This window comes from Micromys minutus, assembly GCF_963924665.1.
Source record: "Micromys minutus genome assembly, chromosome: X".
Lineage (NCBI taxonomy): Eukaryota > Metazoa > Chordata > Mammalia > Rodentia > Muridae > Micromys > Micromys minutus.
In genome coordinates this window covers 1910373-1935929 of record NC_137970.1, presented here as the reverse complement: position 1 = coordinate 1935929, position 25557 = coordinate 1910373, and positions in this window count along the sequence as shown.

The window sequence follows — 25557 nt, the reverse complement described above, 5'->3', positions numbered from 1 at the left end:
TGTGTAGGCTGCCATTATGTTCTGTTGACTGTGTCCTTAGGCTTACAAAAGCTTTTCATGAGGTCCCATTTATTGATTATTGATCCTAGTGTCTGAACTAGCGGTCCTCTGTTTTGAAATTTGTTTCCTGTGCCAATGAATTCAGTGCAGTACCCCATTTTCTCTTCTATTAGATTTAGTGTATCTAGTTTTATGTTGAGGTCTTTGATTCACTTGGGCTTGAGTTTTGTGCTGGGAGGTAAATTGTGTATCTATTTGCATTCTTGTACATGCAAACATCCAGTTAGACTAACACCAGGTGGTGAAGATGCTTACTTTTTTGCATTGTATGGTTTTAATTTCTTTGTCTAGGCCTGTGGGTTTATTTTAGGGTCTTCTCTTCTATTCCATTGATCAATCTGTCTGTTTCTATTCCATTGATCAATCTGTCTGTTTCTATTCCATTGATCAATCTGTCCATTTCTATACCATTGATCAATATGTCTGTTTCTATACCATGGCATTTTTAGCAGCATTGTGCTGTAGCTTTCCTCGAGATCAGGGATGGTGTTACCTCCCGACGTTCTTCTTTGTACAGGAATATTTTAGTTATTCTGGATATTTTGCTTTTCTATATAAAGTTGAGAATTGTTCTTTTAAGGACTGTAAAGACCTGTGTTAGAATTTCAATGGGAATAGCATTGAACTTATAGATTGCTTTTGATAAAATGGCCAGTTTTACTATGCTAAATCTACCCATCCAGAAGCAGAGGCTATCTTTTCATCTTCTGATATTTTCCTCAAATCCATTTTTCAGAGAATAGAAGTTCTTGTCATACAATTCTGTCACTTGCTTGGTTAGAGTTACATCCAGATATTTTATATTATTTGTAGGTATTGTATAGAGTATTTCCAAAATTTTTTCTTAGCCCATTTATTAGTAGTATAAAGGAAGGCTACTGATTTATTTGAGTTAATTTTATATCTAGCCACTCTACTGAAGGTACTTATCAGTTATAAGAGTTCTCTGGTAGAATTTGGGGGGTCCTTACATATACTATCATGTCATATACGAATAGCAATACTTTGACTTCTTCAGTTCCGATTTACTTTCCCTTGATACTTTTTGTTGTCTCATTGCTCTATGTAGAACTTCAAGTACTATGTTGAATAGAGAGAAAGTGGGCTGCCTTGTCTTGTCCCTGACTTCAGTGAAATTGCTTCAAGTTTCTCTCCATTAAATTTGAAGTTGGCTGTTGGCTTGCTGTATATTGCTTTTATAATGTTTTGGTATGTACTTTGTATCCCTGATGTATCTAAGACTTTTATCAGGAAGGGAGTGTTGAATTTTGTTAAAGGTATTTTAGCATCCAGTGAGAATTATATAAGTTTTCCTTTATTTCGTTGATTACATTGATAGATTTTTGTATAAAAAACCATCTGTGCATCCCTGGGATGATGCCTATTTGATCACAATGGCTGATTTTTTTTTTTTTTTTGATGAGTTCTCAGATCCAAGTTCTGAGTATTTCATTGAATATTTTTGGATCAATGTTCATGAGGAAAATTACTCCAAAGTTCTCTTTTTTTTGTTGAGTCATTGATTAGGTATCAGGGTAACTGGCCACATAGAATGAGTTTAGCAATGTTCCTTGTGTTTCTATTTTATGTAATAGTTTGAGGAATTTTTGTATTAGTTATTCTTTGAAAGTCTTATAGAATTCTGAGTGAAAACCATCTTACACTGGACTTTTTTGTTTGGGAAACTTTAATGACTGCTTCCATTTTCTTAGGGGTTATAGGGCTGTTTAAATTGTTTTCTTGATCTTAATTTAACTTTGGTAAGTTGGTATCTGTCTAGAAAATTATCTATTTCATTTAATTTTTCCATTTTGTGTAGCAAAGGCTTTTAAAGTAAGAAATAATGATTCTTTGAATTTTATCAGGGTCTCCCTTTTCATTTCTGATTTTATTAATTTGGATACTGTTTCTTTACCTTTTAGGTGGTTTGGCTATCTTGTTGATCTTCTCAAAGAACAAACTCTTGCTTTTGTTGATTATTTTTATTGTTTCTGTTTCTAATTTATGGATTTCAGTCCTGTGTTGAGTATTTCTTGTCATGTACTACTCTTAGGTGTATTTGCTTATTTTTTATTGTTGTTGTTTTGTTTTGTTTTTAGTTTTGAGGATTTTTTTTTTTTTTGAGCTTTCAGGTGTACTTTTACATTGCTAGTATGACAACTCTCTAATTATTTTTTTAAAGGCACTCAGTCATATTAACTTTAACTTTCCTCTTAACATTGCTTTCACTTGTGTCCCATAAGTTTAGTTATGCGGTGCCTTAATTTTCATTACATTCTAGGAAGTTTTTATTTTTTATTTTTATTTCTTCCCTGGCCCAAGAATCGTTCAGTGGAAAATTGTACAGTTTCAATGAGTTTGTAAGCTTTATGTTGTTCATGTAGAGTTTTGATCCATGGTGGTCTAATAAAATACAGGGAGTTATTTAATGTTTCCTGTATCTGTTGAGGATTGAGTTGTGAGTGACTATATGGTCAATTTTAGAGAAGGTTCCTTGAGGTGTTAAGAAGAAGGTGTATTCTTTTGTGTTTGGGTGAAAGGTTTCGTAGATATTTGTTAGGTCCATATGATTAATATCCTCGGTTAGTTTTTTTATTTCTCTGCTTAGTTCCTGTCTCAATGACCTGTCCATTGGTGAGAGTAGGGTGTTGATGTCTCCCACCATTAATCTGTGGGATTCAATGTATGATTTATTAGTTAGTAATTTATCTTTTATGAATGTGGGTGCTCTTGAGTTTGAAACATGTATGTTCAGAACAGAGACAGCCTCTTGGTGGACTTCTCCTTGATGAGTATGAAGTATTGTTCCACATCTCTTTTGTTTACCTTTCGCTGAAAGTTAATTTCATTAGATATTATAATGACTAGTATAGCTTGCTTCATGGGTCTGTTTGCTTAAAAAACTTTTTTTTTCTAGCCCTTTACTCTAAGGTAATGTCTATCTTTGTTACTAAGGCATAATTCTTGTATGCAGCAAAATGGTAGATTTTTGCTTTGAATCTATTCTGATAGCCGCTGTCTTTTTATTAGGGAATTGAGTCCATTGATATTAAGAGATATTAATGACAAATGATTGTTAATTCCTGTTACTTTGATGTTGATAGTGGTGTGTGTGTGTGTGTGTGTGTGTGTGTGTGTGTGTGTGTATACTTCCCTTATTTTGTTTTCAGTGGTGTGGAATTATTTATTTCATGTGTTTTCTTGTGTGTAGTTAACCTCCATGGGTTTTTGTTTCCCTTCAAGCATTTTCTGTATGGCAGGATTTGTGACTAGATACTGTTTATATTTGGTTTTGTCTTGGAATATCTAATTTTCATCGTCTATGGTGATTGAGAGTTCTTATGGGTATAGTTGTCTAGGTAAGACATCTGTCCAGACCTTTCTGGCTTTTAGCATCTTTGTTGAGAAACTGGAGATAATTCTGATAGTTCTATTTTTATATGTTATCTGGTCTTTTTTTTCTTCCAGCTTTTAATACTCTTTCTTTGTTCTGTAGATTTTGTGTTTTGATTATTATGTGGCAAGAGGATTTTATTTTCTAGTCCAATCTATTTTGGTGTTATGTAAGCTTCTTTTATTTCTATAGAAATCTCTTTCTTTAGGTTGGGGTAATTTTCTTCTATGATTTAGCTGAAATATTTTCTGGTCCTTGGATCTGGGACTCTTCTCCTTTTTCTATTCATATTATTATTAGGTTTGGTCTTTTTATATTATCCCAAATTTCCTGAATGTTTTGGGTCAGGAATTTTTTAGATTCACTATTTCCCTTGACTATGTATCAGTTTGTTCTATTGTATTGTCTACTCCTGAGATTCTTTCTTCCATCACTTGTATTCTATTGGTGATGTTTCTGTCTATTGTTCCTAGGTTTCCCATTTCATGATTTCCTCAAATTGATTTTTTTATTGCTTCTATTTCCTTTTTCTGGGCTTGAACAGTTTTATTCATTTCTTTCACCCATTTAATTGTATTTTCTTGTATTTTTTAAGGGATTTATTAGTTTCTTTTTCTAAAGGCTCTACTTCTTTGATTGTATTTTTCTGTATTTATTTCTTAGAAGGATTTATTAATCTCCTCTTTAAAGGCATCTATCATTTTTTAGAAGGTCTTGTGCTTTGGTTGTTTTAGGATATCCAGGTAGTAGTTTTGTTGCAGTAAATATTAAAAAATAAAAAACGGTTTACCTCTTTACCGGCCCAGAGGTCTCACTCCTCAGGCCCGATCCTGATACAGAGTTGCTTGTGTCCGGTCCCAGCTGCCACCCGGATCTCACTCAGTTCCCACAACTCCCTTCCCTTGGCGGTTTACTACTGCCTGTTCTCCGCCTCTGTCCTGGGTGTTTCTCTTCCCCAAAATCCCACAAATACAACTCTTCAGCTGATAGATTTTCATACAGGTTTATATTCAACTCTCAGTCCACAGCAAGATTGCATCAAATAGACAAAGATACAAACCGCCATTCTATATGAGATATTAGACCTGTAAAATCCTTAATGTTTATAGCTTTTTAACACCAATCAATATCACCTGGGTCTAGCTGGTCCTTGGGAAGCTCCATGTTGCCATGACCTTCCCACTCTGTCCTCTGACCTCCTCATACCTCTCAGCCCTCTCTACCTCCCTTGCCCTGCCCAGTCACTGGCTTTCCTTTATTTTACTAATTAAAATGGGAAGGTTCAGTTGGAGTCATGTGACTAGACAGCCCTTCCTGAGAAAATGGAATTAACATTAAAATACAAACAGCTTCAGGACAATCTACATAGTGTAGTGGGATAGCTTTGCTCTGAAGGTGTTATGTTAGCCTGGTTCTTGTATTTTGTGCTCTTTGCTGGCCTTTAGCAAGGTTGTCTCTGGATGTTCCTAGTATAGCTGACCTTTAGCCATCTGGTTGTCTTTGGATGTTCCTGGTGTAGCAGATATCAGGAGGGCAGATCTTATCTGGATGTTCCCAGTGTAGCATGTCTCTATTAGGTAGTCTTGGACTGGATGTTCTTGGTATAGCAGTGGCCAAGACCATAGAGCTCCAGGGACAGTCGTGCTATAATAGCTCTTTATCATGTTGTTTCCAACCCCCCCCCCCGCAGGTACACATTTTTTCTTGTGTTCAGAGTTATCTTTCCACTGTTATAGTAGCTAAACACCCCTTTATAAATTACATATTTATCATTGTATTAGTCCCTATACAATACCATTATTTTATGTGTGGTGAGTTCTCACTATGTAGTACTGGCTAGCCTGAAACTTGTAGCAATGCTTCTGCCTCATTTTCTCGAGTCCTGAGATTACAAGTATGTGTCACCACACCTTGAAATAATGTGTGTTTGTGTGTGATTTATATCTTCTACACTTCTGGAGAATGGACCAAGTCCAGTGTTTTTTTTTTTATATAATAACCTAACATTTTGTTATTAAAACAGCATTTCCCACTCATTATCTCATTAGAGACATCTTTTGAGATGAGTCAAATTCCAAGAAGATGTCTTGAGAAATGTAGATATATAATGGTATGGAGAGGTGGCTCAGTGGTTAAGAGTTCTCACTGCTTTTCCAGAGGACACAAGTTTTGTTTCCAGCACCCCTGTTAGGCAGATTATAAACACCTGTAACTTCAGCTATATGAAATCCAATGTCCCATTCTGGCCTACCTGTACACACACACACACACACACACACACACACACACACACACACACACTAAAGCATAAAATTTGTTAAATGTAGAGATATAGATGTTAAGAAGTTAGCTAAAGATCAAATAGTATTAGAAATTAGTATAAAGCTTCAGCCTCAGTTTGGTGATCCACACTCTAATACTTGGAAGATAAAGCAAAAAAAAAAAAAAAAAAAAAAGACTTCTAAGACATTCTGGGCTACTTAGTGAGACTGTGACTCAAAAAATAAAACCAACAAGCAAAACACCCCTCCCAAATAAAAAACAATTTGATGTAATGACACAAAGCTGTGTTCCCAGAGCTTGAAAGTTAGAGGCAGGAGGTTTAAGGTTGTTCGTACATAGTAAGTTCTAGATCAGCCTGGCTTCATGAGAGCCTGCTTAAAAAGTATTTATAAAATAAAGGATTTGTAATTTTTCGGTCTTCTGCCTAGGATAAATTATATAATACCTGTTCTTTTACATTTAATACCTTGGAATGTTCTCTAAGGACAACAAATTAAATGGATTTTTGGAACTTGGAGATGGAATAACCATCTTGCTTCAGCCACTCTATGCAGTGATCTGATGTCTTAGCATCTCTAGGACTGGCACCTTCTCCGGTTTGGGGTATAAATTTAGGTGGTGAGATATGAGAGTAACACTTTTTTAACTCTCGTGGATGGAAGTCAGAGCACACATGAAGGAGCCAATCACTTTCTATGTGGATTCTGGACGTCAATCTCTGAACTTTGAACTAAGTACCTCTACCTGTTGAACAATCTCACTGGTTCCTTTTGGCATTCTTTGTGATTGAAAAACAATTTTATTTAGGAATATATGCTTTAGTTTGAAGATTTTTTTTCAGCATATAAGCAGTGTTTAGACATTTGGAGCCAAACTGATGAGCTAGTGAGATGGTTCAACCAGTAAAAGTGCTTGCTGTATAAACCTGACAGCGCAAGTTTAATACCCAGAACACACATAATGATAGAAGGAGAATCTGACTCTTCTAACCTCCACATATGACCTCCATTATAGCCACATGCCCGTACCTGTAAACAGATAAATACATTAATAATAAATAAAGGCCTGTATGGTAGCTCACAACCATCTGTGATACATTATACATGATCTGACACTCACTTGATTCTTTGGCACTATGTATGAACATGGTACAGATAAATACATGCAAGAAAGTCATAGAGAGTAGAAATCATACTTTATTTGTATTTTTAAACTTTTCTGAGACAGGGCTTCAGTGTATAAACCAGATTGGCTTTGAACACACAGAGATCCTTCTTCTTCTGCCTCCTGAGAGCTGGGATTAGAGGCACGTGGACCATAGCAACATAAATAAATTATTTTGAAAAATCAATAAAATAATACATCAAGTAAAAATTTAGAGTCAAACTGTCATTGGCAAGTTTTAATCTGTATGCATCACAGGAAAGCTATGGCATCATTTCTTGAAGAAGAGGAGAAAGAAGAAACTATTAGAATGCCCCTTTTCATTTTTCCCGAGATGACAAAATTGCCTTTATTACAAATTTCTGCAAACTAGAAAATATAAAGATCTATTCCAATCACCTTCTACACCAAACTACTCCAAATTCTGTTTACATTATTCTCAGCCCCAGGCTTGAGCTTCTCAAGTCCACAGGACGCTTTGACTCAGTCTCCATTTTTGGGTAAATTTAAGTCATTTACATGAATCCAAACATCACACATCCTACATAATTTAACGGCTTATCAACAAGGTACAAGATTCCCCAACACCAGGACAAGTTTAATCTTAAACAAAAGATTAAGATTATTATTTTTTTTGTTTGTTTGCTGTGTGGCATCACTAACAGGAATGGCAGTGTACAATTTAAACTGACTGTCCAAATCTTGCCGAGTTTAGCATTCTCAGAAGGATCCCATCTTTGATAATGGCAGAAAATGCAGAGACATCTGAATGGTTCATCGTTCCCTTCCAACTCCTTTCCTTCAAGCCCTTTTTGTCTCTGTTCAATCTGAACAAGTCTCATCCTAGCGATGGGATCCTTCAGCACCGACAGCAATGTGCGGACCTTTCCCTTTGGAAAGGCGCTTTGAACAGCCCTCAAGATTTTCTCACTTCTGTTCTCCACAGGTCTGCTCTCAATCCGGCAAGGGAGGCTGCAGTGACGTGCTGACCGCTTGGCGCTGGGGTTCAGGGTTAGCTTTCCTTGACCGTCACTAGTGTTTCTGGTTGTAGGATTTCTGAAACTGAATCATCAGATGAGTCCTCTTCATGTTTTGACTGAGGAGTTTCTGGGTCCACAGCTGAGTCGACTTTCTCTGATGGCTCCTCCATGGCGGTGGGCAGAAGCCTCAAAATCTAGACCCAAACAAAATTGCTTAGCGTTTGAAAAGACTGAGAACCGAAACCCAACTAACAGAGACAAAGTAAGCCCATCGCCCATTTTCATTTCAACGTTGTTATTTCTTAATCTAATTTTTTAAAGATTGTTAAAAGTTCAAGAAGATCACATGGTATCAAAACAAGCAGAAAACTGATAGTCTGCTCATTTATTAAGCATGTGCTAATGGCAAATTTTAAACTGTTTGAACCAAAAGTGAAGACAGGCTGTCACGTGTACTTTGAGAGTTTTCAAAGGAAATGTGTACATAAAAATAGCCAGATATGTCACTAGAATAGTCACCATCTCTCTCTCCCTTCCCTCTTTTTGAGAGGGTCTTGCCATGGAAAATAAGTTGTACCCTAACTCTCAGTGATTCTTCAGCAATCATCCAAGTGCTGGGATAACATAGGCATTAGCTACGAGCTACCTACTGAACTAGCAACCAAGCTACCAACCCAGCCAACAGGCTACCATGCCTGACTTTTAACTTATTGTTAGGTCCTGAACAAATGACTATGTGAGTTGTCCATTAACATATCAAAGCAGAAATTCAAGTTCTCCCTGAATCTCTCAGAGCCTACCAGTTACAGGGCCCTACTGCCTGGTGTACCCTACCCTCTACCCTAAATTTTCCAGCCCATTGGCTGGATAGCCCTTCCTCAGATGCCTACCCCTACATAATCCAACTATTTTGGTTACATGGCCTTTTTATCTGTTTTCTTGGTGCAGGCCGCCCCTCTTGGTGAGTAGCTGCTCTTTCCCTCTTTTCTCTTCCTTCTTCCCTTTCCCCTTCTCCCTCTCCTTACATAACTCCGTTCAGACTGGTCATGTTCTCTCTGGACTCTCCCAGATGTCCCTGCTGCTGGCTAAGCTAGCCATCTTATCTACAATAAACTTTCTCTGTGATAACTAGAATTAATCATGTCCTTTTCTTTTCTACTTCTTGTTTTCACTCACATAATGTGAAAAAGTGCTGTCTCCAATTGCTATCTCCAGTGATTTTTCAAAACATTCTATCATTCACAAGATTGTTGATACATTTAAAAATATAGCATTCCTTGATAACTGCAATTTCCACTTCTTACTAAATGTGGCAGTGTTGTTCTCTATAGAGACCCACATTTTCACATATAAACAATATAATTATTTGTCACATATAATGTTGTTTATATAAATTTATAATATATATATATAAATATAATATATATTTAAAAATACATATTGTCCGGTATGGGCAATTAATCCCAGCACAACAGTCAGGGGTAGGCCTGGCCTACATAGAAACTTCCAGAAAAGCTAGGGCTATGTAGTGAGACCATTTCTCAACCACAACAATAATAATAACAATGCCTTTAATATAATGTATTTTGGTCATATTATATTATATTATCCCCATATTTCTCACATTACAGTTTTTTACAGGTCCTTGCCTTGTAGCCAAAGAACGACCTGCTTTGTGTTAGAATATGGTACTATCTTATTGTTTGGTGGTTGATATTTCAAAGGCATAGTACTGGAGTGATATGGTACATAAAATATAATTTCACTCAAATAGGCCAGTTTGGTGGTACACAATTTTAATCTCAGTATTCAGAGGCCAAGGCAGATGGATCATGCATTTGGGATCCCTCTGGGTTACATAGTGAGACTCTGTGCAAAGCAAACAGAAATAAGAAAGAAGTTTTCAGTCAAGTAACTTGCACAACTTCTCTACAATAGTTCTTTATGCTTGCTTTCCATGTTATGACATCTTTGTTGGCTCCCACCACCACCTCTATGTTCGTTATTTAAGTAGGTTAGAAGTCATCCTGCTTCCCGACTCTGTTTTTATTACCTATGTGAATGTCAGTGCCAACCATGGGAAACAGAGAAGAGGTCATAAAAAGGAATGAAGACATCTACTGAACATGGGATTTTGTATAATTCTTTTAACCAGAATGTTCTTTACAGCAGAAAATGTAAAGGTCTTACACCCCCACCCTCACAAACCTCCGTGCAGTTCCTAACTTTTAACCTCTGTTTGACCTTTTGCTCAGTTCTGTACTATCAGAGAAAACTAGAGTTGAGAAGCAGGATATAGAGGAAAGAGCACTTACTTGGCATCTTTGTTCTGCTGCTCTAAATTTGGCTTTTTCCAGAACAGTCATTTATTTAAACCCTGAAGCTTGGTTATCTCATATATAAATTGAGGTTAATAACAGCTCATAAAAGTCTGCCAGACAATACAACAAATATAAAAGCATTTGTGTAACTTACATATTTAGTTTATCAATTTATCAAGATCTAAACATGAATTTTTATGTGTTGGGTCTTTTGGTACTTAGAAACAAATCCCAGGAAATTCAAGTGATCTACTACTGGCTCTGCTACAGTGACTTCTGCCCTTTAGTCTCTTGATAGACTGTTCGGGCGCCAGGACTGGTGCTTCAGAATTGTAATCTGAGGACCTAGAAGGTGGAATTCAAGGTCACCCTCAACCACGTAATGAGTTTTTGGTTAGTGTGAGCTACAGGAGACTGTTTTTAAAATAGATTATAGTCCCTTCGTGAGACCTTCATGCCACCTATGCTTACTTCTGTTTAGTTTTCACTAAATGTTGCAATTTTTATTTACCTAATACAAATCCTTCTGAAGCAACTGGAGTCTTTCAAGAAAAGAGGCAGTAGGAAATTTAATGTTAAGTCTAGATAACACAGGATGCACAAAAGATAACTAATAAATGGGAAAGTGAGAAAAAGGTGAATACAACAAGCATTGGTAAGACAATAATAATGATAATAATGATAATAATAATAATAATCTTAGAAGCTGGGTGTGGTTGGCACATTTCTGTAATTTATGATATATAGGTAGGAGTGTCACCGCAAATTTCCTTCTGAACTAACACCATGGTATATACCTATAATCTCAATATTCAGGAACAGAGAAAAAGCGTATTATAAGATTAGGTACAGCCTCAGCTACATAGTAACCACCGGGTAAAGCCTCAGGAGCTCATTTCAACCATGCATTGCTGAAGATGGTGAAATATACCTGAAATCTGAGGGCATGTGAGGTGCAGGCAGGGGAATGACAGCTCAAGGTCAGCAGCTATTTTGTTTAGACATTTATACCTGAGACTGTCACAAATGAACAGTCTCAAAAAGGGAACGGAGGAAGAACTGCTGACAGGCCTTGAATAAGAACAATTCGATTGATAGGAACTAGAAGGACAGCCTCTTAGATGAAGGGAACATGAAGAACATTCTCATTTGGCAGTGATTAGAGCACACAGAGGGAAGTTGTGGGGATAGAAAGATAAATAGGAGCTTATTTTGAAATCAAAAATAAGGACATTTAAAGAGCTCACAGTCCTGTTAGGCTTATGTTGACTTTTTCCCTAAGTGCTGGGAGTTATCTCCTCCCCCACTTCTTCTAAGACTACAAAGGAACTGCCTCCTTCCCTCTGACAGAAAGTACCTTGCCTCAGTAGTTGGTCCCAGGATGATCAGAGTGAACCTCTGTGTCAGTGCATTTTATCACTACAACAAAAAATGAACCAGTACAGAAGTTGGCATCATAGAGTAGGCTGTCGATGTCAAGAATCTAATACATTTTAGAAAAATGTGGAAAGCTTTGGATACTAGGCAAGTGGTTAAATGGTGTGAGAAGAGTTTACAGGACCTATCTAGTGTGTATCTAGAAGACAGTAGTGCTGAGAAAAATGTGGACTGTGGTGGCCCAGCTGAAAAGGTTTCAGAAGGCGACAATATTAGGAAGTAGGCCAAAGGCCAGTCTGTGATGTTTGGCAATGAATTTAGTTGGATTTTGATCTTGCACTAAGAACTGGACTGAGGCTAAATTAAAAATTAATGTATTAGTTTTTTTGGTGGAGGCAATTTTAAGGCAGCATAATACTGAATTTATTTCATGGTTATTATAATAACTTTTATGCAGGTTTACAATGAGAAAGAACAAACTATGGTGAAATAAATACAAAACAAGTGTGAACAAAAATAAGGAACACTAGGACGCTTAATGTTGTAGCTAAGACTCATGACGTAAAAAAATAAAGGGACTTAGTACCATTAAGGAGAAGGTTCATGCTCAACGCTGAGATAAAGGAAAGGGTACACTCAGGGGAAAACCCCACTTAGTTAACTTTCTAACCCATGAATAAAAATGTAAGACGTTTTCTATTCCTATAAAAAGAATATCTGATGCTAATTTAATTTAAAGGAGGGGAGGGGCCACCCCAGTCAGGTAGCCAAATTTAACAGTGTCATCTACATGGTTCTGGTTTTAGAAACACAAAGGAAGCAAGAGTGAAAGGGTTCTCTATTCTTCCTACCTTGTTTCAGATAGGCACTGAAGTCAGACAGTGTGTGGCAGGAAATTCCACACATGAAGGGTCTGTCAAGGAAAGGAAGCTGTGAGAGATCATTGTATGAAACTGGTGAAGTAAAGTCTGGATTACAGTAGAGAACCCAAGATGTTGGACATGCCAGAGTCATAGGATGTCTGGCAAGAAAAGCTGCATAGAGAGATTGGAACTAGCCCATGACAGAGATGTATGCTACAAGCAGCAAAGTTAGAGGAGCAGATCCAAGTAAGCGTTTGAAACCAAAGTTCTAGAAAACAACATGTAATTATAAGGTTTGGCTTCCCTGCTGGAAGTCTTTCTGTGGTCCAGGATTTCCATATTCTGATCCTGTTTGTTCACTTTGGAAAGGTAATGTCTACTCTGTGCTATTATATGTTGGAAGTATGTAACTTGATTTTTCACTTGTTTTATGCGCTTAAGAGATTTCCTTGATTCTCAGAAGAGACTTTGAACTTTTAAGTAGTGTTGAGACTGAAAGATTATGGGGGCTTTCAAGTTGGACTGAATGCATTTTGTATCATAATATAGCCATTAGGTCTATGGGCTTGGGGGTGGAAAGTAGTGGTTTGAATGAGAATGTTCCTCATAAGTTCAGATATTTGAACATATGGTTCTCTATTGGTGGTACTCTCTAGGAAAGCTTAGGAGATACAGCCTTGCTGGAGGAAGTCTATCGTGGGGAAGTGTGAAGGGTCACAGCCTTGTATTACTTCTAATTTACTCTCTCTTCTTTGTGCTTGTGATTCAGAGTGTGAGCTTGCAGCTCTCCACTCCTGCCATCATGTCGTCTGTGTCTTGCTGCTATGCCTCCCCTCCACGATGGCCCGTTATAGTTCTGGAACCTTGCACCAAATTAACTCTTCCTTAAGTTGTCTTGCCCATGCTATTTCATCACAGCAATAGAAAATTAACTGATAGAGTAGCTCATGATGGCTTTAAACTAGTGATCCTCTTCTAGGATTGCAAGTATGTGCCACCATGCCCAGTTCCATTTGCCTTTTGCCATCACCTGGAAAGTATGTATAGGAGAAAACCTTGTCACTGACCCAAAGATGATGAGAACACATAGAGCAGAGCTATTCAACCCAAGACATCACCTGCACTGATTAGTGCAGCTCCTTGAGCCAGAAACAGGAACATCAAGCTGAAGCCAAACTAGACTAACAAAACTTCAGGCAATGAGCAGACACACAAACTTCTTTCCCACGCCATCTGTTCCACGCCACTGCAGTTGGCCAGATCAAAATGACCATTTCATGCTAAGCAGTAGGCAACTATTTATTCATGAGGGCCTATATTTATGGATAGATTGTAATCACAAAAGAATGATGTCCCGGGGACTTGGAGACTGAGGAATCCTTTGGAGCTGGGCATCCTGATGAATGCTTGAGAAAACTTATCTTCAGAGTGAAGAAGAAAAATAGAGCAGATGATGACAAGAGTGTGAGGAGGGAGAAGAGGATGGATGCGTGGGTGGATTCAGCCGAGTCCAGTCCTAGCACTAGCAAAGATAAAACTTGTTTACGCTGAGGTTCTTATGTCAAAAACATTGTATGTTTTGTCATCAAATTTTCCCTCACCTCAGCTGGGTATGGTAGTGTATGTCTGTAATCTAAACTTGGGAGACTCAAGTAGGAGAATTGCCAATTCAAGATCTGCTTGTCCAAGAAGCATTAATGGGGTAAAATGTAAGCACAAATTCCCATGTTTCATCCATAAAATAATAATGATGATGTTTTAGCTATTTTCTTGTACATCATCTTATGACACCAATTCTCTGCATCTGAGACATGACATTCTACTCCTCAGTAAACACAGAAACTTCTCTCCTAGACCTTAAATTTTATCTTTAGCACAATGAACAAAAGAAAACAAAATGAGAGGGTAAGATGGCTCAGCAGGTGAAGCCTGACAATCTGAGCTTAATTCCCCAGAACCATAGCAGAGAAGCAAAGTCAGAAAGTTATTCTCTGACCTCCATACATGTGCCATGGCCTACACATCACACACACACACACACACACACATACACACCATGCACATATACACCCATACCATGCACACATGCACACACCATGCACACAATACACCCCATGTACACATACATCCATACCATGTACACATACACATACCATGCATACACACACACCCCATGCACATGTACACACCATGCACACACATACATACTATGCACACATACACACACCATGCACACATACACACACCATGAATACACATACCATGCACACACATACACAACATGCATACACACATCATGCACACCCCATGTACACACATACCATGCACACATACACACCATGTACACACATACACACCATGCACACACACACTATGCACACATATACCCACATCATGCACACATATACACCATGCACACACATATACACCATGTACACACACACCATGCACAGACACATATACCATGCACACATATACCCACACCATGCACACACACACACATCATGAACACATATACCATGTACACACATATACACCATGCACATATACACACCATACACACATATGTACACATGCATACACACACCATGCACATGTACACGTACACCACACATACACACACACATATCTCAATGACAGAACACTTGCTTAGTAGGCAAAACACATGGAATTTAAATCCCAACATAACACAAAAGTTCACCTTATTTTCAACTCATTTCATGTACTTGTATAATCCACATACATGTAGACACGTAAACCTTTGGTTTTAGCTACATTTACTTGTTTATGTTCCTTGCAACTGAAGCAGTAGGATGCTTTTCACAGGGAAAGAAAGGGAATGGTGGGACAACCAATTATGTATTCAGTAGTCTTTGAAATGGTGAGAAAGTGAACTGACGGTGGACCTGGGATGTGTAGTTGTTTTTCCATAAGCACAATCCATCTTGAAGTTTAGGGATTTAGACAATTTGGGGAATTGTTTGGGTTGTATGTGATACTCAGGATACTCATGATAAGTTCCTGGTCTTCACTGGCTAGGCTGAGGAAGAGTGCTCTAGGGTAGGTCACTCATAGTTGTGATTGTCAAGCTGGTTATTGTGAGGAACATTCCAGGAAATGAATTGTCTCTCTTCTGTGGGATCTTTGATTCTCTAACAAGCTTCTTTACATAAAGGTCTAAGGGCTCCCAACTGAGCAACAAAGACGGTCTAACCCCACTGAAGAAGCTTTAGAAAATATTTTAACATATGTGAACTACACACAATGAACTTCAATGTTGCATTTTCATCCATGTACATATAGTATTTTTATCATATTATGCCCCCATTACCCTTTCTTTCCCTTTCCCACTAGTCTCCCAGAAGCTCTTTGTTCTGTAGTACTGTGAATCAAATTTAGGGTCTCACATTTGCTAACCTTTAGAGCACTAAGCCAGTATTCCCCAGTAAGAAGCTCATTTGAAATCTCGGTTTATATCCTATCGACTACTGTCCCATTGGTCACCAGGGTAAGCGTGGAATTGGAGGGAATGGGAATTAAGGAAAGGCTTGAATTTATGGAGGTGTAAGCACACTGGAAGCTACTATTCCCGGTATATAAAAGATTGCCTTTGAGAGGAGGAAAGGAAATACTGATAAAAGAGGAAGGGTATTCAAGCAACTGCCAAAGGTCAAAGACCAGTGGAACGAACGAGATGTATTTAAGTAAACTACCAGTGTGTGGTATTTTCTGTTTTTGTTTTGATGTCAGGGACTGAATTTAGGGGCTCACATATGCAAAGCAGGCACTCTACAGCCATATGAGGCCTAAACCCTCAGCTTCCAGTTCTCTGTCCTCTCCCTCCCTCTTTTCCCATTCTATGCTTCTCTTTACTTCTGGATTTATTATTTTGGTTTTGAGACGGTCTTATTGTAGCCTAGACTGGCCTCAAATTTAATATGTAGTTGAGGATCTTCTAGAAGTCCAGATCATCCTCTATCTGTCATTCAAATGTTGGGCTAATAGGCACAAACTACCAAGCCCGACTTTTTAGTTTCCTTTTTGAGATGGGTTCCTTCTCCCTATGGACTCTGCAATGGTTTTGAACTCAAGCTGAACATTCTGACTCAGCCTCTGAATTTCAGGGAGTATATGAGCTACTACACTTAGTTACCTTCTGCTTTCTGTAAAGTAATATTATACATCTTTGGAGGATATAATATTTGTGTTCATAGACTCGTAATTCCAAAACCATGGAAACATCGATTTAAGCAGTTAATCCAGAATCAGATGTATTGGTGATTGACTATAATCCCAGAACTCCTGGTACTGAGGGCAGGGGGATTTTTATGATTTTGAGGTCAGTCTGGAGTACAAAGTAAAACCCTATTTCAAAACATCAAAAATAAATAAATAGTGCTAAAATAACTGAGATAAGGGTGTAGTTTAAATGCTAAAATACTTAGTACACAAGAGGCTCTAACCTACACTTGTTGTATGCTGAGATTACAGTTTTATGCAGTGCTGGTGAACATACAGAGAGAATTGTAGGTAGAGAAAAATCACTCCATCAAATGAGAATATTTAGACCTATTTTATAAGGTTTTTATTTTTGACATCTTGAGAGAGAGTTTTATGTAGCTCAGATTGGTCTCAATCTTGCTATGCACTCAAGGCCAACATTAAACTCTAAACTGTCCAGATTTTACCTCTCAATGTGCCATTACAGGCATGCATTACCACACCAGGCTCCATCTTTCTTCCTTGAGAAAAACATAATTAAAACAGAAATAACAAGGGAATATGAATAAAATGAAAATATTTTTGAGTATAATCCATATCATAAATTTTCCTTTAAAGAAATTTTTATTTATGTGTACACATATGTATGTATGCATATGTATGTGGGTACATGCATAAGAGGGCCTCAGATCACTTAGAGCTGGAGCTCTAGTAAGTTGTGAGCCACACAATGTGAGTACTGGAAAATAAACTCCTCTCTGTGAAAGAGCCCTCATGCTCTAGACCACGGAGCCATCTGTCCAGCCTGATAGAACTTATACTTTTGTTTTCTTGTGTTGTATATTGTAATCCTGGATGGTCTAGAATTTAAAACGACAAATGAACTGGGTTCAAAATTATGGCAATCTTCCTGCATCAGCATCCTGGAAGGTGAGAACCGTCATGCCTATCTTCCAAATTTTATTGTATTTGAGAGAAAAATAAGCACCACTACAGAAGGAAAAAAAAACTATTCTGCACAGAATGATTCAGCAAAGTATAAAACTAAAGGCACCAAGCACTTTGAGATGGCTTGCATCTTTATTACCATATAGCTGTGAATCCCAAGTTCAACGTGGTCAGTCTTTTAGGCAGCCATGTAGATCTAAATATTAATTTTCAGTGTGAGATTGAAAGACTGGAGATTTCCAGAGATTTCAGAAACCTGTATTCTGTATATACAGACTAAATATATAGTGACATGGGAAGTGTTTACCCATGGACACCATCAAAGTGCCTTTAGTAGGAAGTTGCCACATTACACCATCCAGAAGAAAAGGAGTCAGGAGATGAGACGCAAACTGAAGAGTTTCTACATTGTGCACATGCCCATTTAGATAGAAGTCATTTCCCCTTTAACCAGGTTCCTCTTAGGATGTTGCTTAACTTAAACCAATGATTGTGACATCACCTTCATTTCCCAGCAGCCAGATACAAACTGAATATGACAAAAATTTCCATTTGTGGCTTGTAGTGTCATTAATCAACAATTAGGGGAAAGGCCATGAAGGGCAGAGAAAAGCTAAGGGCACTTAAACTGAAAAGGTACTTGAATTTGGCCTATCATGGATTGAAAGTGGGATTTTTATAATATTCTTTTTGTTGTATATGTATGAGTGCATGTGAGGGGGTGCTGAATGTGCTGTGGTGTTCTAGAGGTCAGAGGACAACCTTCAGCAGTTGATTCCTTTCTTTGTGGATCCCAGGGCTTAACTCAAATCATCAGGCTTGGTGGCAAGCAGCGTTATTGACTGAGTCATCTTTCCAGCCCTATTTCTTTAGAGATAGGTTCTTCTCTTACCCAGGGTAGTCTCTAACTCTCTATAGAGTGATGATCTTGAACCTACTGCTTTCACCACCAAAGAGCTGATATGATAAGGTGCTTTACTACACTTGTTTGACATGGCTCTGGGCATACTAATCAATCAATCTACCAGTTGAACTAGATCCCCAATGCAGGGATTAATGCTAGAGTTTCCCTTTATAAAGGGAAAATCTGTTCTGGATAAACTAGTGAGTTAATTTTGTGCTAATAACTTATAAAATATGTGCAAGTGCCTCATCTTTTAAAAATACTAAATTAATAAGCATACTTAAATACAACTAAAAGGTAATCTAATAACATCATATATATTCTAAGCATGAAATAAGTACCTGGTAAAGGAGAATCACATCTAAATCAATAAACACCATACTGCAGTTTAAAAAACAGGTAAATATGCTTTATTATATGGACATTATATGAAGCCTTTTAGGGCTCACAGTCAAATTGAGATGCACCAATTCTCTTTCTCTCTCTCTCTCTCTCTCTCTCTCTCTCTCTCTCTCTCTCTCTCTCTCTCTCTCTCTCTCTCTCTCTCTCTCTTTCTCTCTCTCTCTCTCCCCCCTCTCTACACACACACACACACACACACACACACATACATATACACATACACACTTTTCTCCAATGTTGTAATATGCATGCTTCCTCCATTGCCAGATTCCTACTTCAGAGTGGAGTAATGACTGTAACTGGTAGACCCACACTGTTATATCATCAATCAAAGCCTATAGTTGCATTGGGGTCATTCTTTGTTTTAGTTTAATTTTTGTTTGTTTGTTTGTTTGAGACAGGGTTTCATGTAGCAAAATTATGTGATTATAGTTCAGAATGACCTTGAACTTCTAATCTTTCTGACTTTACCTTTCAACTCATGGTACTACAGGTATGTGCCACTATGCCAGGTGTATTAATATAACTCTTGGTATTGTACATTCTATGGCTTTTGAGATATATACAATGAACTATAGTCACCATTAAGTGTCCGTACTGAGTAGTTTTAACATCCTAAAAAATCTCACATGCTCTAATCCTGTCCATGAACCCCTGTTAATTACAAATATTTTAGAATTTTTTAAAAATGGAAATTTCATGCTTTATTTCTCCTTCTACTCCCTCCAGACTTATTTCCTTCTCCCCCTTCTCATATCCATATCTTTAAACACACACACACACACACATACACACACACACACACACACACACACCAATTAGAGCTGCTTCCATGTACAGGAGTGTGAAGCTATTCAACTATGAGTATCCATACCCCTGACAAAAACAATGATTTACTTTCCTACAGCAGCTATTAATTGCCAATAGATACTGGGCTAAGAATAGGGCTTCATGAGCCCCTACCCAAGCTCAATCAGTCAAACAGTATCTCAAGGGAGGGAGTGAGGATAGAATAGAAAAAGACAATTGGATAACATTATGACTCCAGTTAGTTCTGAGGCTGAAGCAATTTTATTTTTCTTCTGTATGCTTTTATACCATTCTAAGTATATGGAAAGAATAAGGTCAGTTCTAGGTCAAGGAACAAACAAAGCAATAAACAAAAATAGTCAAGGAACAAACAAGGCAATAAACAAAGTCCTGTAGTATTCAGTGACTGTCTTAGCCAGGGTTTCTATTCCTGCATAAAACATCATGACCAAGAAGCAAGTTGGGGAGGAAAGGGTTTATTCAGCTTACACTTCCACATCGCTGTTCATCACCAGAGGAAGTCAGGACTGGAACTCAAGCAGGTCAGAAAGCAGGAGCTGATGCAGAGGCCATGGAGGGATGTTACTTACTGGCTTGCATCCCCTGGCTCGCTCAGCCTGCTTTCTTATAGAACACAGGTCTACCAGCCCAGGGATGGCACCACCCACAATGGGCTGGACCCTCCCCCCTTGATCACTAGTTGAGAAAGTGCCTTACAGCTGGATCTCATGGAGGCATTTCCTCAGCTGAGGCTCCTTTCTCTGTGATTAACTCCAGCTTGTATCAAGTTGACACAAAACCAGCCAGTACAGTGACTTATCAAGATGATCAAGACCTTAAACATACTTCCTTTCCCTAGCCCAATGTCAATTCCTGCCTAAGCCTATTTTCTTATCCTGGCCCAATGTCAAATTCTTGCCAAATTCCTAAATGTGCCCCCAAGAGCTCTCTACATCTTCCACTATTTATTTCATAAACAAGACTGCATCTGTCTTAAGTTGTTCTGACAAAATGTCTTCCTTATCTGTCATGGAATATGCACTGTCAAAAGCTTTCCATTTCTGTTTTATGTTGGTAAGGTTCTGTGCAGAAACTTATCTGTCATTGACTGTCATCATGTACAATTAATGGCTCTGTTTGGGGATCCAGTTTCAGTTTCAAGCCATGTATTTTAGCCATGTTGATGTTGTTAAAGGCAAGTTTTATCAAAATGGGCAGGAATAAAAGTATTCCCAGGACAAGAAGGGCTAACATGATCAAGCTATATAAACTATTCTTGAAGTTTGACCAAAATGAAAATACTGATCTTAATCCCTGAATAATTTTATCAGAAGTATCCACAGCATTAAAACTCAGTGGAACAACATTCTTTAAATTCATAATCTCATTATGCAAAGTTAAAACATCCAGAGAGTCATTAGAATTATGCCAAATATATTCACATTTTCTCTCAATTATAGTGACTATCACTGTAAATTTTAGAAGTGACACAAATCCACTGGCATTAGCATGACACCCAAGATGGCTTCTTACTCTTAAACTCTGAACCCCTTCTCCAATGATTTGAATAGTTTCATAAAGAATATCAGTTTGTTGTTCTAAACCCCTATCTAAATCCTCTTGAATACTCAAAGCATTAGTAACATTTTTGCTAAATGATTAGCAGAAGTAACTGTCTTAATTTCTTATGTCAAAGCAATTGCAGAAGCAGTTGTGCTAGCTATTAATGTAATCAAACCTGCTATACTAACAATAATCCAGCTCACTACCCTCTTATTCTGCTTAAATCCTTACTTATTTCTTCCGATATTTGGAAGCTTTTCAGAAAATGGAAGGTCCTGTAATACTCACAGGCAATAAAATGAAAGCTGGTTGATAAACCACCACAATAGACATACCAGATATCAATACACTAACACAATTAGAAAGTGTACAGTCTCAACAAACTCCCCTAATTTCGCACCTATTTTTGTTCAAAGGGGTTTCTGATAAAGAACAGCTAAGAAACAAATTATGCATTGGAACTATTTGTCTGAACCTCCCAGATGTGGATTAAATAAAAAAAGGGGAAAAAAAAGAAAAGAAGAGCCCCAGTTCATGCATTATTTTTCTTTTAGACTGTCTGTCTTTCAGACTCTCATGTGTGATACACACATACAGCAGAATAGGTTCATGAGTTTTACATTTTACACACTACACACACATATTATATATATGAGATATTTCTAAACCATCCCAGTCAGTTCAAGGCTTCTCTCTCTCTCTCTCTCCATCTTTCTCTCTCTTTCTCTCTCTCTGCCTCTTCTCTCTCTCTCTCTCTCTCTCTCTCTCTCTCTCTCTCTCTCTCTCTCTCTCTCTCTCTCTCTCTGCCTCTCTCTCTCTCCCCATATATATATATATATATATATGTATATATATACGTATATATATATATGTGTGTGTGTGTGTGTGTGTGTGTGTGTGAGAGAGAGAGAGAGAGAGAGAGAGAGAGACAGAGAGAGAGAGAAAGAGAATGAGTGAGTGTACATGCATTTATTTATATGTGTATGTATATGTACATATATGATATAAAATATTATACATAAATAATGAAGTTTTTAGTTGTGAACACAATTTTGAAATGAGTCTCTGTGTGATGGTTTATTTTAATGTTTCTTTTCAATTCCATTGCCTTGACTGCATTCTGTATAGGTAAAATACAACCATGTAGGCTGTCATCTTATATATTTTACAAAATATAGTAAAAAGATTAACAATTGAAAACAACAACAACAACAACAAAAAACAAAACAAAAAAGAAAGTGTACAGTCAACACAACTTACATTGAATACTGAAGAAGAAATAAAAGTACTTTTAACATGAGCAATTAATAAAAGATTAGGAGTAAAATAAAGTTAAATTTTTAAAAAAAGAAATAAAAGAAAAAAAATAAAGTTGTGCAATTAAAAAATGAAACAAAAGAGAAAAAAAAAAGATTAGGAGCCTTAACACATGTACTAACACTTATTGAAATCCAGATCCTGTCATTGTTCTAAATCAAGATCCTATCCCAATTTTATCCACTGGAAATATAAGTTCATACAAGGCAGTTGTCTATTTTCAAATATGTCTCTGAAAATGTCCAGAAACAGCTGAACACTGTTATTTCCTTTTCTCAAGTATTTGAATAATTTCCAGACAAGCCCATGATTGAATCAGAATAACTGGTTATAATAAAAGAAAGAAAAGGGTCATTATAACAATTTCTCTATTTGATTAATTTTTCTTTTTTCTTCAACTTTTAAAGTTAAATATTCTCTGCATTTACATTTCAGATGTTATCCCTTTCCCACAACCCCATTCCTCCTCCCCCTCCCTTTGCCTCCATGAAGGTGCTCCCTCTCCCAACCACCCTCTCCACCTCAGCACCTTGACATTCCCCTACACTGGGAAAAAGAACTTTCACTGGACCAAAGGACTCTCCTCCCATTGATGCCAGAGAATGCTATCCTCTGCTGCATATGCACCTGGGGCCATGTGTCTTTCCATGTGTGCTCATTGGTTGATGTTTTAGTTCCTGGGAGCTGTGGTAGGTTTGGTTAGTTGATAATTTTGTTCTTCCCATGGGGTTACAGACCCTTTCAGCTCATGCAGTCCTCTCTCTAGCTTCTTCATTTGGGGTCCTCATGTTCAGACTGATGGTTAGCTGCAAGCATCCTCCTTTTTATCAGTATGGCTCTGGCAGAGCCTCTGAGGAGGTGTCTATATCAGGTACTTGCCAGTAAGCACTACTTGGCATCAGCAATAGTGCTTGGGTTTATTGGGTGGATATTGGGGTGGATCCCCAGGTGAAGCAGTCTCTGAATGATCTTTTCTCCAATCCCTGCTCCTCTATTTGTCCATTTATTTTCTCCCATGAATGTTTGTTCTTCCTTCTAAAACTGAGGCATCCACTTTCTGGCCTTCCTTCTCTTTGAGTTTCATAAGTTCTGTGGATGATTTCTTGGGTATTCTGAGCTTTTTGGGCTAGTATCCACTTATAAGTGAGTACATACTATGAGTGCTTATTTGTGTCTGGGTTACCTCACTCAGGACAATAGCTTTGAGTTCCATCCATTTACCTAGGAATTTCATAAAGTCATTGTTTTTAATAGCTGAGTAGTACTCTATTGTGTATATGTACCACAATTTCTGTATCTTTTCCTCTATCGAAGGACATCTGGGTTCTTTCCAGCTTCTGGCTATTACAAATAAGGCTGCTATGAACATGTTTGAGAATGTGTCCTTATTACATGTTGGTGTTTCTTTTGGGTATATGCCCAGGAGAAGTATAGCTGAGTACTCAGGTAGTACTATGTCCAATTTTCTGAGGAACCACCAGACTGATTCCCAGAGTGGTTGTACCAGTTTACAATCCCACCAACAGTGGAGGAGTGTTCCTCTTTCTCCACATCCTTGTCAGCATCTGCTGTCATCTGAGTTTTTGATCTTAGTTTTGATCTGACTGGTGTGAGGTAGAATCTTAGGGTTGTTTTGATTTTCATTTCCCTGATGGCTAGGGATGTTTAGCATTTCTTTAGGTGCTTCTCAGCCATTCAATATTCCTCAGTTGAGAATTCTTTGTTTAGCTCTGTACCCCATTTTTAATAGGACTATATGATTCTCTATAGTCTAGCTTCCTGAGTTCTTTGTATATATTGGATACTATCCCTCTAGCAGATGTAGGATTGGTAAAGATCTTTTTCCCAATCTGTTGGTTGTCATTTTGTCCTTTTGACAGTGTCCTTTGACTTTGCAGAAGCTTTTCATGAGGTCCCATTCGTCAATTCTTTATCTAAGAGCATAAGCCATTGGTGTTCTGTTCAGGAAATTTCCCCCTGTGCCTATGTGTTCTAAGCTCTTCCCCACTTTCTGTTTTATTGATTTCAGCATAGCTGGTTTTATGTGGAGGTCTTTGATCCACTAAGACTCGAGCTTTGTACAAGGAGATAAGAAAAGATTGATTTGCATTCTTCTGTATGCTGACTGCCAGTTGAACCAGCACCATTTGTTGAAGAGGCTGTCCTTTTTCTAAAGCAGTTTCTACAGTCTCCACATTCTCTTACCCACAAGGTCTAAAAGCTTGAGGCAAGGAAGCTTGTCCAATCTGGGATATAGGCAAGCAAGGATAGTTCAGGAACATACGGTCAATACGGCTTCTCTGTCACCACTGTCAGGGCACTAAGTAAGCTCGTGGTCAGCACCATTCTTTGTCCCATTATCAGCATATTTCACCAATCACTCCAGAAGCCCCCATGTTCTTTCAGCATTCTGTGGGTGAAAAACTCAAATGTGCCCTCTTTCCCATATTACTACCTGATTACAACCATGTCATATGCCAATAAATGGATCGAATTCTTCAATTTCACCTAGGCATAAGTATGCCTAGTTGAGGTGTGCAATAGACGGTTGGCAGAGAGTTCCTTGGCATCCAAATTTTAGAAATTTTAAGATAAAAAGAGAATGATTTAGATAATTTTGTGGTGTATGGGGATATTTCCCCTTTTTTATTTTATGAAGATATTGTTTTAAAGTTTCTTGGGCCTATTTCACAATACCTTGTCCTTGAGGATTTTAATGAATCCCAGTAATATGGGTAATATTAAATTGTTGACAAGGTATCTCAAATGCTTGACTGCAGTAGCAGTTCCATTATCTGTCTTAATCTGATTTGGAGCACCCAGCATAAAGAACAATGTCGGCAGTGAGTAATTACATTTTTAGTTGTTTCTCCTGTTAAAGCAGTTGCAACAAGAAAGCCTGAGAAGGTATCAATAGTCACATGTACATATTTTAATTTTCCAAAATCAG